The following is a 13453-nucleotide window of genomic DNA, read 5'->3' on the forward strand; positions in this document are numbered from 1 at the left end:
AAGAAGTCTTATCCTCAAAGGAATGGTCCTAAACCAACTCAGCCTCAAGATGAAAGATCATTTCAGCAAAATGACAAGACCAATAAAAACAAATGGAAGAGGACTGACAGACATTGTAACTTTTGTAATCGAGATGGCCACTTAGAATCTAAATGCTTTAAGAAGATGGAAGCCTTGGAAGCCGCAATGAAGAAACATAACATCCATCTGGAGCCTACTTCAACTTCAACTTCCGGAACGGCACTTTCTGCATGTCATCGTCAATCATCTCAGTCTGGTTATGCATTAAATGTATCTTCTTCTTCTTCTCATTCTCATGAGTGGCTCATTGATTCTGGAGCCTCTTGTCACATGGCCAAAAACCAAGCCATGTTTTCTTCTTTAAATGATTGTAACACCAAAAATATATATGTTGGTGATGATAGATCTCTTAATGTTGTAGGGACTGGAACTGTTCATCTAGACAATGGTCAGTTCAATGATGTATTATGTGTTCCAAACTTATCCTGCAACCTTCTATCTGTCTATCAGATAACTCATTCAGGTGAAGGTAAAATTGTTGAATTTTCACCTCATGATGTTGTAATCAAGGATCTAAAAGATCCTAAACAGATTCTAGCTACTGGTCTTGCTGATGATTCCAAAAGGTTGTATAAGTTTCACAACTTTGGGTCATCCCATCTTCCCTCAGTATTTGTTGCTCATAATGATGAAGTGAGCAAACTTTGGCATGAGCGGTTTGGTCACTTAAACTATCGCTCCCTTCAGCATCTATGTAAAGAAAATATGGTGACAGGTCTTCCTATGGTATCTTGCAAAGATGGTGTTTGTTCCGGATGTGTACTCGGAAAACATCATCGGGACAGTTTTGACAAACGTGCCTCTTGGCACGCCTCAGCCCCTTTACAGCTTGTGCACAGTGATTTATGTGGTCCTCTTCCTGTTGCTTCATTCTCTGGCTGCAAGTACTTCTTAACTTTCATTGATGATTTCTCTAGACGCACTTGGGTATACTTCTTAAAACTCAAGAGCGAAGTATTTAGCACTTTTTTGGCCTTCAAAGCATTTGTTGAAAAACAATCTGGACATCAAATTCTTAAGCTAAGAACTGATAATGGTGGAGAATATGTTAAAAACGCATTCATCAACTTTTGCACCGAAAATGGAATTCAAATGCAACATACTGTTCCATACACTCCACAACAAAATGGTGTAGCTGAAAGGAAAAATCGCACCTTAAAGGAAATGGCTAATTGTATGCTGCAATCTAAAGGACTCAGTCTTAGTTTTTGGGCCGAAGCAATTAATTGTGCAAATTATATAATCAATCGCACTCCTACTAAGGTTCTAGAGAATATCACTCCAGAAGAAGCTTGGAGTTCCATTAAACCAGATGTAAGTCACTTTCGTGTGTTTGGAAGTGAAGCATGGGCCCATATTCCAGATGAAAAGCATAAAGCTTTAGAACCTAAGAGTGAGAAATGTACTTTTGTTGGATATTCTGAAGATGTAAAAGGTTATAGACTTATTCCATTTAAGTCCAAAAATGTTATCATTAGAAGAGATGTAAAATTTGATGAAAATAAATCGGCCTGCGAGCCTAGTCCGGCGGATGTGCCACCTCTTCCTATCTCTTCTATCTTTGAAAACATTTCTTCTTCTGATGATGAAAGCGAGGATGATAATCCTCCCCCACCTTCTCAGGATCCTCAACTTCCAAGATGGGTCCGTGCTACTCGGGATGCAGCAGGTGATCTTGCCGGTGATCCTACAGATCAGCGACGTACACGTTCTCAGTTTGAAAGAGCCTCTTCTTTACTGGCTCAAGCTCCAGTAAATCATGATCCTGACACTTTTGCAGAAGCTTCAGGCCATCCACATTGGGAAGCAGCTATGAATGAAGAATATCATTCATTGATGACAAATGATACATGGGATCTTGTTCCTCTACCAAAGGGACGCAAACTTGTTAGATGCAAATGGGTTTACAGAACCAAGTATGGACCAGATGGGAAAGTTGATAAACATAAGCTCGTCTAGTTGCTAAGGGCTTTTCACAGGTTGAAGGCATTGACTACACTGAAACCTTCTCTCCAGTTGCCAAAATGAACTCTATCCGCCTTGTTCTTTCCCTTGCTGCCTCTTTAAAATGGGAAGTCCATCAAATGGATGTTAAATCTGCCTTCTTGCATGGGGACTTGCAGGAAGAAATCTATATGGAACAACCCATTGGCTTCATACAAACAGACTCCAGCCTCGTTTGTCGACTTAAGAAATCCCTTTATGGCCTCAAGCAAGCTCCTCGGGCTTGGTATGCCAAAATGGATAGCTTTCTTTTAGAATCTGGCTTTTCTAGGTGTCATTCTGACAATACTGTCTACACCAAGAAAGTGGGCAACTCTCTTATCATCCTTGTTCTTTATGTTGATGATCTTATTCTTACTGGTAGTGATCCCAACCTTATAAACCATGTGAAGTCCAGCCTTAAAAAGAAATTTGAAATGACAGACTTAGGACACTTACACTATTTTCTCGGTCTTCAAGTCTTGCAATCCCAAGAAGGTATTTTCCTTTCCCAGTCCAAGTATGCTTGTGATATTCTTCGTCATTTTCACATGGAAGACTGTAAGCCAGCCCCTTCTCCCTTTCAGTCTGGAGTCAAACTTTCAGTCTCTTGTACTTCTCCTGAAGTTGATGCTACCTTATACCGTCAACTTGTCGGAAAACTCTTGTATTTAACCCATACTCGTCCTGATCTTTCCTTTGCTGTTGGCCTTGTTGCTCGTTTTATGCAAAACCCCCGTGAAAGTCATTGGAAAGCAGCTAAAAGAATACTTCGTTATGTTCGAGGTACAGTACAGTTTGGGATTCATTACAGTGCCAAAGCAACTCCTCTGTTAGTTGGTTTCACTGATTCTGATTGGGCTGGTGACCTTGATGATCGGAAGTCTACTGCCGGTTATGTCTTCACTCTTGGTTCAGGACCTATTACATGGGCTTGTAAGAAACAGGCTGCCATTTCTCTTTCGTCAGCAGAAGCAGAGTATCGTGGTGCCGTGGAAGCTAGTAAGGAAGCCTTGTGGCTTCGTCAGATCCTATCAGAGTTTGGCTTTGAGCAGCAGCATCCAACCACACTTTGGTGTGATAATCAAAGTGCCATTCAGCTATGCAAAGATCCAGTCCAGCATCAGCGCAGCAAACACATTGAACTACACATGCACTTCATCAGAAAGCTCATTCATGACCATGTTCTTGAAGTGCAATATTGTCCAACGGATGATCAGGTTGCAGACATCTTCACAAAGGCTCTCACAGAGGCGAAGTTCACTAAACTTCGATATATGCTTGGAGTTCAGGAAGTTGTCACTAAGGGGGGATAGGCTCTAGTGCCTCCTTCCTTCTCCTATTGTGTCATATTTGTAAATCCTTCAATCCTATCCCAAGTTGTTCTTAAGGGGGGATGTTAGGATATTCCGACACATAGGATATAGTTAAGTTCAACTTGGTCTAGCATAGAGTTAGGTTAGAGTTAGGTAAAGTGTGTTTCTTTACCGTTGTACATTTTGTAACTTACAATCCGACGGTCACGATATGTAGTGATCCGACGGTTCACTCTCACCTCGGTATTACCGACACTTGATCCGTGGCTTGACACCCGATTGGTCCATGAGTTCTATTTAAAGCGCATGGAGGGTCATTGTTCGGGTAATCCGTGCATGAGAGAAGCTTATGTAAATTTTCATTCTTTGATTAATAAATTGTCTGTACCCACGTTGGGACAGGCTGTGGACTGTTTCCCTCCTTGCACTCTGAGGGTTTTAACCACGTCAAAAATATTGGTGTATTGATTTGAGATCTGGTTGTGAGCGGTGTCCTTTTGGTATTCTTTCTGAGGAACTTACCTTGTAAATTCCTACAGAACCCAGGGGGCATGAATCCTGGTCTGGTTTGGGCAGAGAAAACCTTAGGTATAGAGTAAATTTCCGCGGAAGAATATGACTAGTCCATACCCCGTCCGTCTAGGAAGAGGGGTTGTTCTGGAATAAGATTCTTTTGTCAAAGTTATGTGAGTGAAATAATCTGTTTTTCACCCGCCTTTGTCTATTTCGGTGGACATTGCCGAAGAAAGAGATTGATTTGCGGCAGCAAATAGAACCATCTTTGGGTAACCAGAAAGAGGCAAGCCTCACCCTTTAAAACAAATGTTTTATCGGATAAGTAGGGGCAGCCTTGAAATTGTATTTTATACCTGGGGGCATGCAAACCTTTTGGAGTGCAAGCAAAGAGCGGCTATTTATCTGTTTTTTGGATTAGTCGTTTCCTAACTTGCGTAAAGAAAGGATGTGGGGCAAAAGTCAAGATTCGCCAAATTAGGAGCATAGCTTCATGAGATAAAGCTCCATAAAAAATAGCTATCTCACAGGAGACATTCTTATCTTACGACCGATATTATCGAGCAGTTTTACCGCGGAATTTATGCTCGTTAAAAAATAGAAAAGCGAGATCCGAGCAGTTTTAACGAGGAATTCATGCTCGTTAAAAAATAAACATAAGCATTGAGCAGTGTTTTGGCGCATTCAAGCTCATTAAAAAATGAACCCATCTCGGTAAATAACCACTGTGATCGTAAATTTATTAGCCATAAAATCCTTGGTCGTGTTTACACCCGCCACCTCCATTTCATTTGGCCAATCGTTCACCTCCATATGATTGTTTACCCATTTTGAGGAACAGCTGGGAAGAGTGATTTCACTTAGCCATCCTTGTGACACTGCCGTGATTGGAAAATTCCAACCTGTACCTGGAATCTGCTGCTATCCCTGTTTATCACTCGTTCCTCAAAAGACGAGTCTTCTTTGAGCTCTTTTCATCTGACTCATAAAATATGAAAAGTTTGCCGAGTTTTGGCCTTCCAGCTCGTTAAAGTGACCGGAAGAGCTATCCCTCCTCTAGATTTTAATCTTTTTGGACCTGAGGGATTATTGCACAAAAAGGTCGAGCGCTTGTTTTATTCGGCTCGTTAAAGTTATCGAAAACTCATCCCTTCTGTATTGTTTTATAATTTTTTGGACTTAAGGGATTAGATGACGAAAAAGGAATTTTGGAGTTAACTTTCTGTACCTTTTCAGACTCTCTAAAAATGAAAAGGACCGAGTTTTCCTTGTCGTTAGACTCGTTAAAATGATTAAATAGCGACAAACTTGTCTTTAGACGAGAACAAGTTTCCCTATCGCTAGGCTCGTTAAAACATAGCGATGGGCTTGCCCGAAGGGCAGGTTATAGAACAAGCATATGTTATCCTCCTCAAGCTTGACAAAAATAAAGAGGTACTGGTCAGAAATGACTGGGGAAAAATTGGGAGAACCTCAAAGCTTTAATGGTAGCAAGTCGCTCTTGAACATGACACTTTGTCCTCCGTATCACATCGGGTTGGGTTGTTTCATTCACCGGTCTCATCACCATGGTCCTCGCCAAACCATCCACATTTGGGGTAATGCTACCGATCCATCACATCAGTGTCGTTATATGTTCAAGAGATGTTGTTCAGAAAGAGTCAACCGTGTCCCATCCACTGCCATACATTATCCTTCATCCACCCATGATCGCCACCCTGAATCATATTTCACAGATTGTTTTCGCCTCCACTAAAATCATTAGCTCCGTTCCGTGTCATTGATGTGGGATTTATTAAGGCCCTCCTTTGACGGATCGCTTCTTGTCGACTTCAGCTCATTATCCAAGAAGTTGATCTAGGAACAAACCCCCTAGTATTTTGAAGCTTGCATGCCTCAATGGCAAGTTTCTCACTTCCGGCGACAGGTATACATCAATGACCTTCGACCAGAAGATTTTGCGTGGTGTTCGACGCCAAGTCCTTTATTCACACCACGTGAATTGTACTGCATTACCTTGAGGATCATTGTCATTATTGGTGATTCCTCTCGCGCTTGTTAACGGTTTACATTATTGACCGGTAATCAAGCGATGTCTTTCCATGTTCGACTTCAGCGCATTTCTCACATGGATCGACTTGTACTTAGAGTGAAGATCGAACGAGTTTGAAGACCCCGGATCTAGTTTCATCCATCCGGGCTGCGATATATATATTCAGGATATAAAGACATTTGTTATGTACATCATTGCAGCAGATGATCATCCTACTCAAAGGATGATAATTTCAACAGAGAATTATCAGTCTACCACCAGACGATCGTCTGTTCTATGTACCAAAATGAATTTATAAAGCTGAGCATGGGAATGCCCGCCTCAGCTAGATCATGAAAGCAGAATGAAAAATAATGTATTGTATTGTATTTTATTACAGGGCACCTCTCAGCAATTGAATGAACTTCGGATCCTCCTGATAAAGCATTTCACCCGATAAACGACCTCATACTTTAGGGGGCAACTGTTATAGACATTTTTGTGCCTAACAGCATGAAGCATGAAATGTCGATAATCTAAGGGATCCAAAGTCCCTAAACATGTTGTTCCTACCCCTAGAGGAACAAGGTCAGCAAACCGCAGCACTGAAAATCAGTTCTCCACCTGAAAACACTCAAAAACAAGCTATTTCTGTATCATGTCAGCTGCTCCAAAGAGCATCTGCGCTGAATGTCAACTGCTCCACTCTGTACCTACGCTGAATGTCAAAAGCAATGAAGGCTACCTGTGCTGGGCGAGATTGGCCAAGTGGCACAGTCATTCTGCAAGGTGTCAAATGCCCAGGAAGCTTCCAAAATGACACTTGGATAAAGGAATTCGCCTTGTGATGAGTAAGAGGATCTAGATCTCCAAGTGGAAGCAAGAAACTCCAAGTGGACTCAAGAACTGAAGTATAATTGAAGTGGGAGAGGAAACTAGTCAGCTTCATGCCAGCCTCAAGCTGACTCATCCTTTCTCCAAAACTCCTATATATAGAGCTCTCTCATGAGGTCTAGGGAGGCTGGAATCTTGTGAATGTAAGGAAGTGCTGTTGGTTTGAGTATAGAACTATTGGGTGATTGCTTTGAAGGAGGTGAAGAGGAGATTTCTTTCTGCTGGGAGGTGTTGCTAGATTGGGCCTATTATGGTTGTAACACTCTCAGAACTTTACTTCTTCCATTAATAAAGCACTTGAGGTTCTTCTATATGCATGTGTCTCTGTGGCGTATTGACGCTTGTATATTTGATTTATTCTAATCCTTGAATCAATTATGGATGTATGCTTCTTGTAGTTTCCCTATATTGTGCTTTTGCAGGATCTTTGTGTAGCTGGGCCAGTGAAAGAGCAAGGAGCTGGGAGCAAGCAGCAAAGAGGAAAGATTGGATCAACCATTAGCGGAAGACAACGGTTAGTGGATCTCTTTCTCCCCTCTCTTACATCTCATAAAGAAGTAATCTTGAATAGCTTTGCATTCGGTTGTTGCTGAGGTACTATCACCCTTAGAGTGGGATAGGGTCATTCCGTATTGGATACTTTTCCCAACAACATGGCCCTCTCGTCATGCATAGGTTTCTTGTCCTTGTCCTATATTGCTCTAAGGGAAGCATCAGCAAGAAAATCCAACTTAACCTCCTCTATTTGCCTGATTAGGGTTTCCTGGAGTATTTTCTTCAACTGCTTGATTTTGACTTTGGAGACCTGATTCCTTGTGTAGCAATGAGTAGCCATGTGTCTTTGAAATTTGTTGTCTCTTTTGGCCCTCTTAAGAAGATTGTTTAAATGGAAATTTACTTTGTCAAGCAAAAAATCCCTATTTTCATTGATTTCTCCTGCAATTATGTCAACTGAAGACATCTGCTCCCTTTGTTGCTGAAGTTCCCTTTTGAGTCCTCTAGTCTTTGGATTCTTCCTTGTCACTTGCTCTTGATGCTCATCCGAATCATCTGTGTCAACTAATTATTTTCCCTTTACATCTTCTTTGCTAACATCAACCTTATGCTTATTCAAAAGTAGTTGATTTACCTTCAATTGCTTATTATCCTACTTTAGGAATCAAATGATGAAATTGGCCTTAGAAAAATTGTCCCTAAGCTCTTTGATCTTAGCATCTTTCTCCATGATGACCTAATCTACTATCTTATGCTATTCATTAACATTAAAGTTTACTATATCAGCATAAAGATGGAATTGCTCCTCATCCTGCAAAGGTGCCTTATGTTGTGATGGTGATCCCTATTTTGCTGATGTAGGCTTGGACCCTTTCACAATGTTTGGAGAAAACAATGAGTTTTTAAACCTTGGCAGCAATGACTTTTTGGTATTTTCTTGTGGTTGGTTTTATGAAATTTGTTGCATTCAATCATGGGCATAAACCACCATATCACTCATAAAATTTGATGAAAATGTGATGTTACAGAGCTTACCTTTCAATTTTATGGGCTTCACAGGCAACTTTAGGCAATTTGGAACAATTTCAGGCCTTTTAACCCTGTCCGCCGCGCCTCCCATGTGCGTCGCGCCAGTGTAATTTTACACTGGAAAATGTATCCTAGTGCGCTGCGCACTTTTTCCGGTGACTTTTGGAGGCCTTCCTGGTGTTTAAATTGGGTCTAGAATAGCTCATTGGAAAGGTCTTTGAGTCTACTTTCCAATCCAACTAGAATTTTTCAATTTGGAGTTCATTTTCCTTGTCAAAAATCAAATCTCCCAAGACTGGTCAAAATGTGCCAAATAAGGCTGCCTAAAGGCAGAGTGCTATTACAGTCAACTTTTGAATGCCTTCCTCAACTCCAAATTGAGCTCATGATTTCTCATTGGAAAGAAATTTGTGTCTAGTTATCATTTGACTCATCAAGTCATTTGGCCGACTAAGCTAGGAGAAAATTTGATTTTCCCAAGGTCACTTCAAAGGTGCATCAATTCTCCCGAGGCAACTATATTTTTGCGATTTCTCCAAAACCATGAAACTTGTGTAAAAAGTGAAGGAGGTTTGTATTCCTCGGCATGTTTTAGACAAAACCCTCTCTCATTTTTCCCAAATTCATCCTTTATTTCTCAGAAACTGCATTTGAGGGAAACCTATCCCGATGTGTGGAACAAGGGATTTGTCGAAATGAAGCGAAATGAACGGGAAAGGGAGTTTCTAAATTCTTGAGGAAATTTTGGGAAGTAGGGAGGGATGTCAGGAAGTAGGGGAAAGTGTAATCTCAGGGATTGAGTGAGGGGAAGGGGTCCAAAAAGGCAAAACACAGGTCCAACCTAGAAAATTGCCAGGTTGTAGCAAGAAACTAGGGTTTGTGCGAAAATGAGGAATTTGGGGGATCTCATTGATGGGAAGTGTTTGATAAGGTACTTTAAGGATAGGGGAAAGTGTATGAACATTAGGATACAAGTTTTTCCGATGATTTGGCCGTCCAAGAGAAATTTCCTTCAAAACCCTAGGAGAGGGAAATGACCTTACCTAGGCGCAACTGAAGCATGAACAAGGTGTAAAATGACCCATTGGAACCTGACATGATGATGAAAAACCTCTAAATGATGGTAGACTCAGATGAATAGTGACATAGACCGACATTTGGATGACTTTGGAAGGAGTGAAAGCAAACCCTAGACATAATGCCTAGTGATCAAATTTTACTTGAAGACTCACTGAAATGACAAAATTTGACCTTGACACCTTAAAACCACTTTGTAAGAGCATGTTTGATCACTGGAGGAAGGCTGGAAAGACTGACACTAACATTGGCTCCAATGGGGGATGGTAGCTCCTTGGAGGTGCCAAGAACAACAGATCTCTGGAAGAGCTAGACAATGCCTTCGTCCATTGGGCTATGGAGTCATCATTTTGACAAACGACACGCAACTCTTGACTCATTTATTGACTGAAAATTGACTTGGACTGACTCATATTTTTACTTACAATGACTGAAAAAACCTACTCAATGTAAAAGGAAATGACTCATGACTGTCTTAACTAAAACAAGAACTGACAAAACTTATTCAATGGCAGCAGTCCATCAAGATTCGAGGGTTTCAAATCATGATGACAGCCACCTGCGTACTAATGCAATATGTACAATCATGTGTAATGTGTCTTCCAATGTAACCAATCAAGTAGATGCCTCCTTGTTTGATTCTCTGGATCAGATCTTCTGGTCAACAACAGATATTGGTAACTAGGCCTCCAAAAAAATAATTGACCATGATCTCCTTCATCACTAAATACTGCAATAATGACCTTCACTACTGACTGTAACAGATTTGCCATTGGATCATGAAAAACATGAAGATTTACCTCCTGCTGAGGAAGCAAAGGGTCCATTTCTTGTGATGCTGATCTCTTTTCACAATATACTTCAGAAAAAGTATGCTCCTGGTCCTCAGAAAATTCTAAACAAGCAGATGAGTGGATTTCCTCTTCAAAGAACATTTCAAAACATGAAATATAGGAAGAAGAATCTGAAATGGCATCCTGAATGGTCGGATATTCGATAGTATGAACATCTTGCAGGTTATATTCATATGATATGACAGCCAGATTCTCGTTACATTCATTAATCATATGAAAAGAAACTTCAAATGCTTCGTGAAACTCAAGCATGACCTTTCTGTCCTCTATCATAAATTCCTCCAAAGAAACTTTTTCACCTACTTGAACAAAGATATCCTCTTGCTGTTCATGAATTGACTGAATTACCTCATTAGGAAGGCTGTGTTCTGGTGAGATGAGGGCAGTTAGGTCTGTAACTCTGTCTTCTTCATTTGAGGCGGCCTCAACAATGCAATTCTCTTCTATGAGATCTGGAACAACATGTTTTTCCTCATCACAATCTGTTTCTCAATCTGGTTTATCATCATCATTTTCTGAGATTGGAACATCATTTTCCTGCGTATCCTCATTTATTTCAACCAGATTTGAAATAAAACTTCTTCTTTCTTCATTTTCGGCCATATGGAACTCTTCAACCTGCTGATCTTTTTCATGTAATTCATGTTGACTGTCAAGATGCCAAATTCCTTCATTTTCCACCGTACAAAGATCTTGATTCTGCTGCAAATTTTCCTGAGCATCTTGATGGGACTCCTCTAGTTTCTCTTCATGTTGCTGAAATGGATTCTCGTACAAGGCTTCCATGATCTCATCATCCATTAAATATCATCCCCATAGTATTTTTCAAGGCTCTCAATGAAAGTAGAAGCATGTTTGCAACAGTCATGAACTAGATTTAATGATGGATAAGAGTCTTTATATCTTTCAATGAACAGGGCATGAAAATCCTTTAGACAATAAATACAAGCAGGCGGCAAACTTTCATACCAAGATTGGGCTTCACCTTCTAGAGTGGCCATGAATATCTTCATCAAGAAATCTTCAGGAATATCAAACTTCAACTTGCGAATGTGCATGTAAAATCTAACCAAATGTAAAGCTGCATCCTTCCTACCATCATCTTTAAACGTAGGAAAATTCCTTGACCAATCTACCTTTGGAATTTTATTTGGAAAGCCTGGAATGTGATCTCGGAAACCCTATCCATCTTGAAAATATCAAAGCTACTGACATCTCTACAGTGGAGTCACCATGAAGCACCAATTACTGGATTCTTCAGTGAATGGAGTCGCCAGGTGAATGATTTCAGTCGTCTTCTTATGTCTGATCATTGTTCACCATCAACCATCAGATCTGAGCTTGATAGATGTACTGGGGCAAAACAATCTTCAAGCAGACCATTTTCTCCCCAATATGGTCGCCACTATGTTAGCACCTAAATCTGCCTTAGGCTAAAGGAAGGCAAAAATTAGGGTAACCACAAACCACGCTCAATCTGGTAGCTAGCCCTACCAGAGCAAGAGAGGGCTCTCTCCAAGTCATGCTCAGTGAATAGATAATCGAAAATGGTCTAAGATGACTTAAAATGCAATATTTACCTTAGGTTAGTAAGTAAATAGGGATTCTAGAAACAATTTTCATGAATGACCGAGCTTCTGGGATGTTATGGGATCGGCGCTCAACAAAGAACAGAGAATTTAATACAAAGGCACAGATTATTCCGTGAGGCAAGGTAGGCAGAAAATGTAACGATTTAGTTTGAGGTACCGCGGCATGAATAGATTGCTAAAGAAAGTGAAAAGGGCATAGTGACATGAATCCTTTTCAACAGAAGAATAACACTGAACATGAAATTTTCCCACAGGCAGAGCAATAAAATTGAATTCTACCTAATCTCACTCAGAAAATTTCACTGGAAATGAACATGAATTGAATTATGAAACGTAACGAAATACATATGAAAACATAAGAGACACATTTGCTACACTCACAACCACAAGAATCTCATGAAACAGAGCCGCTGCCTTTCATGAATTCTCTGTCAAAAATACACAGTGAAGAAACAAAGTTTCTTTCCCACAGTCTCCCAGAAGTTACAAGCCAACCAACCCTTTGCAAATAGCTTACATACAATATATAGAATGTGCCATGAAGGGATAGAATTCCCAAGGGTTGGGGAGTTACTCGAGTCATTACAAAATGGAGATGAAGAGCCAACCATTAGCTACAAGTGCAACGTTACAAACATGACAAATGGCTTGGGTGACCGTTTTCCTTCCTTCGCCACTTGGATAGAAGCCAATCTGGGGAAAAATACTTTAAATTCCGCCTTTGGTTCCAAAAAACTGAAGTGTAGATGAGCGGGTCCACTTGGAGAAGTCGCGAATCGAAATTTCACGAAACGGAAGCAAATTTGGCAATTTTTCCTCTGCGCGCCGTGCCATTTTCTCTGCGCATTGCGCTACTTTGGCACCTGTTTTGGGGCACTTGTAGGTATCCAAAATGTGCCCAAGTGGGCTTTTTGGAAAGCCTGTCTTGTCTACTTTCTAACCCCACTAGAATTTTTGAATTTGGTGCTCATTTTCCCCTCCAAATCTTCATTCTCCCAAGACTGCTCTCTGTGTGTCAAAAAAGTGGCAGAGAGGACATTTTTGGGTGTTTTTTGACCTTTAGGAGACTCAGATCTTGTCAAAGTTTCTTGCTTGGACACCAGTAGCTGTGATTTTCCATGCTGAATCCAAAAATGCAAGCCATTCCTCATTTGTAGCTCTAGAATTTTAGCGTCGTGCCACTGAAAAACCCTGTTTTTTGCCCAAAAATTTGTGAAGTGACCAAAAATTCCCCATATTTTTTGAAATTTGGGCTGGAGGTTCCCTATGGGGTGTTATGATGAGCCAAGGAAGCCTCAGCCAAGATTTGAAGCCGATCTTTCTCTTTTGCCTCTTTTTCCTTTCTTGTTGCCTTCACTCAATTTCGCTTTCAAACTCCTTATTCGGGCCTGTGCACTCATGTTTTGCACCCTGTAATGGAAAGCCATGTGTCTGAGTAGAGCAAGGTCCTAGTCAGCCTTGTCCAGCAGCCTCTCCAAATGCATGTTCACGCTCTCAAGATGGGCCTCCCCATCCTCATTGATCTTTTGCTCCAATGATGTGAGCTCAACTCTTCTCCTTTGAGCATCTTGGCGATGCTCACGATTG

Source organism: Pinus tabuliformis, chromosome 3_2, assembly GCF_031772625.1.
Source record: "Pinus tabuliformis cultivar Carrire ecotype Pingquan chromosome 3_2, CPIR1, whole genome shotgun sequence".
Taxonomy (NCBI): Eukaryota; Viridiplantae; Streptophyta; class Pinopsida; order Pinales; family Pinaceae; genus Pinus; species Pinus tabuliformis.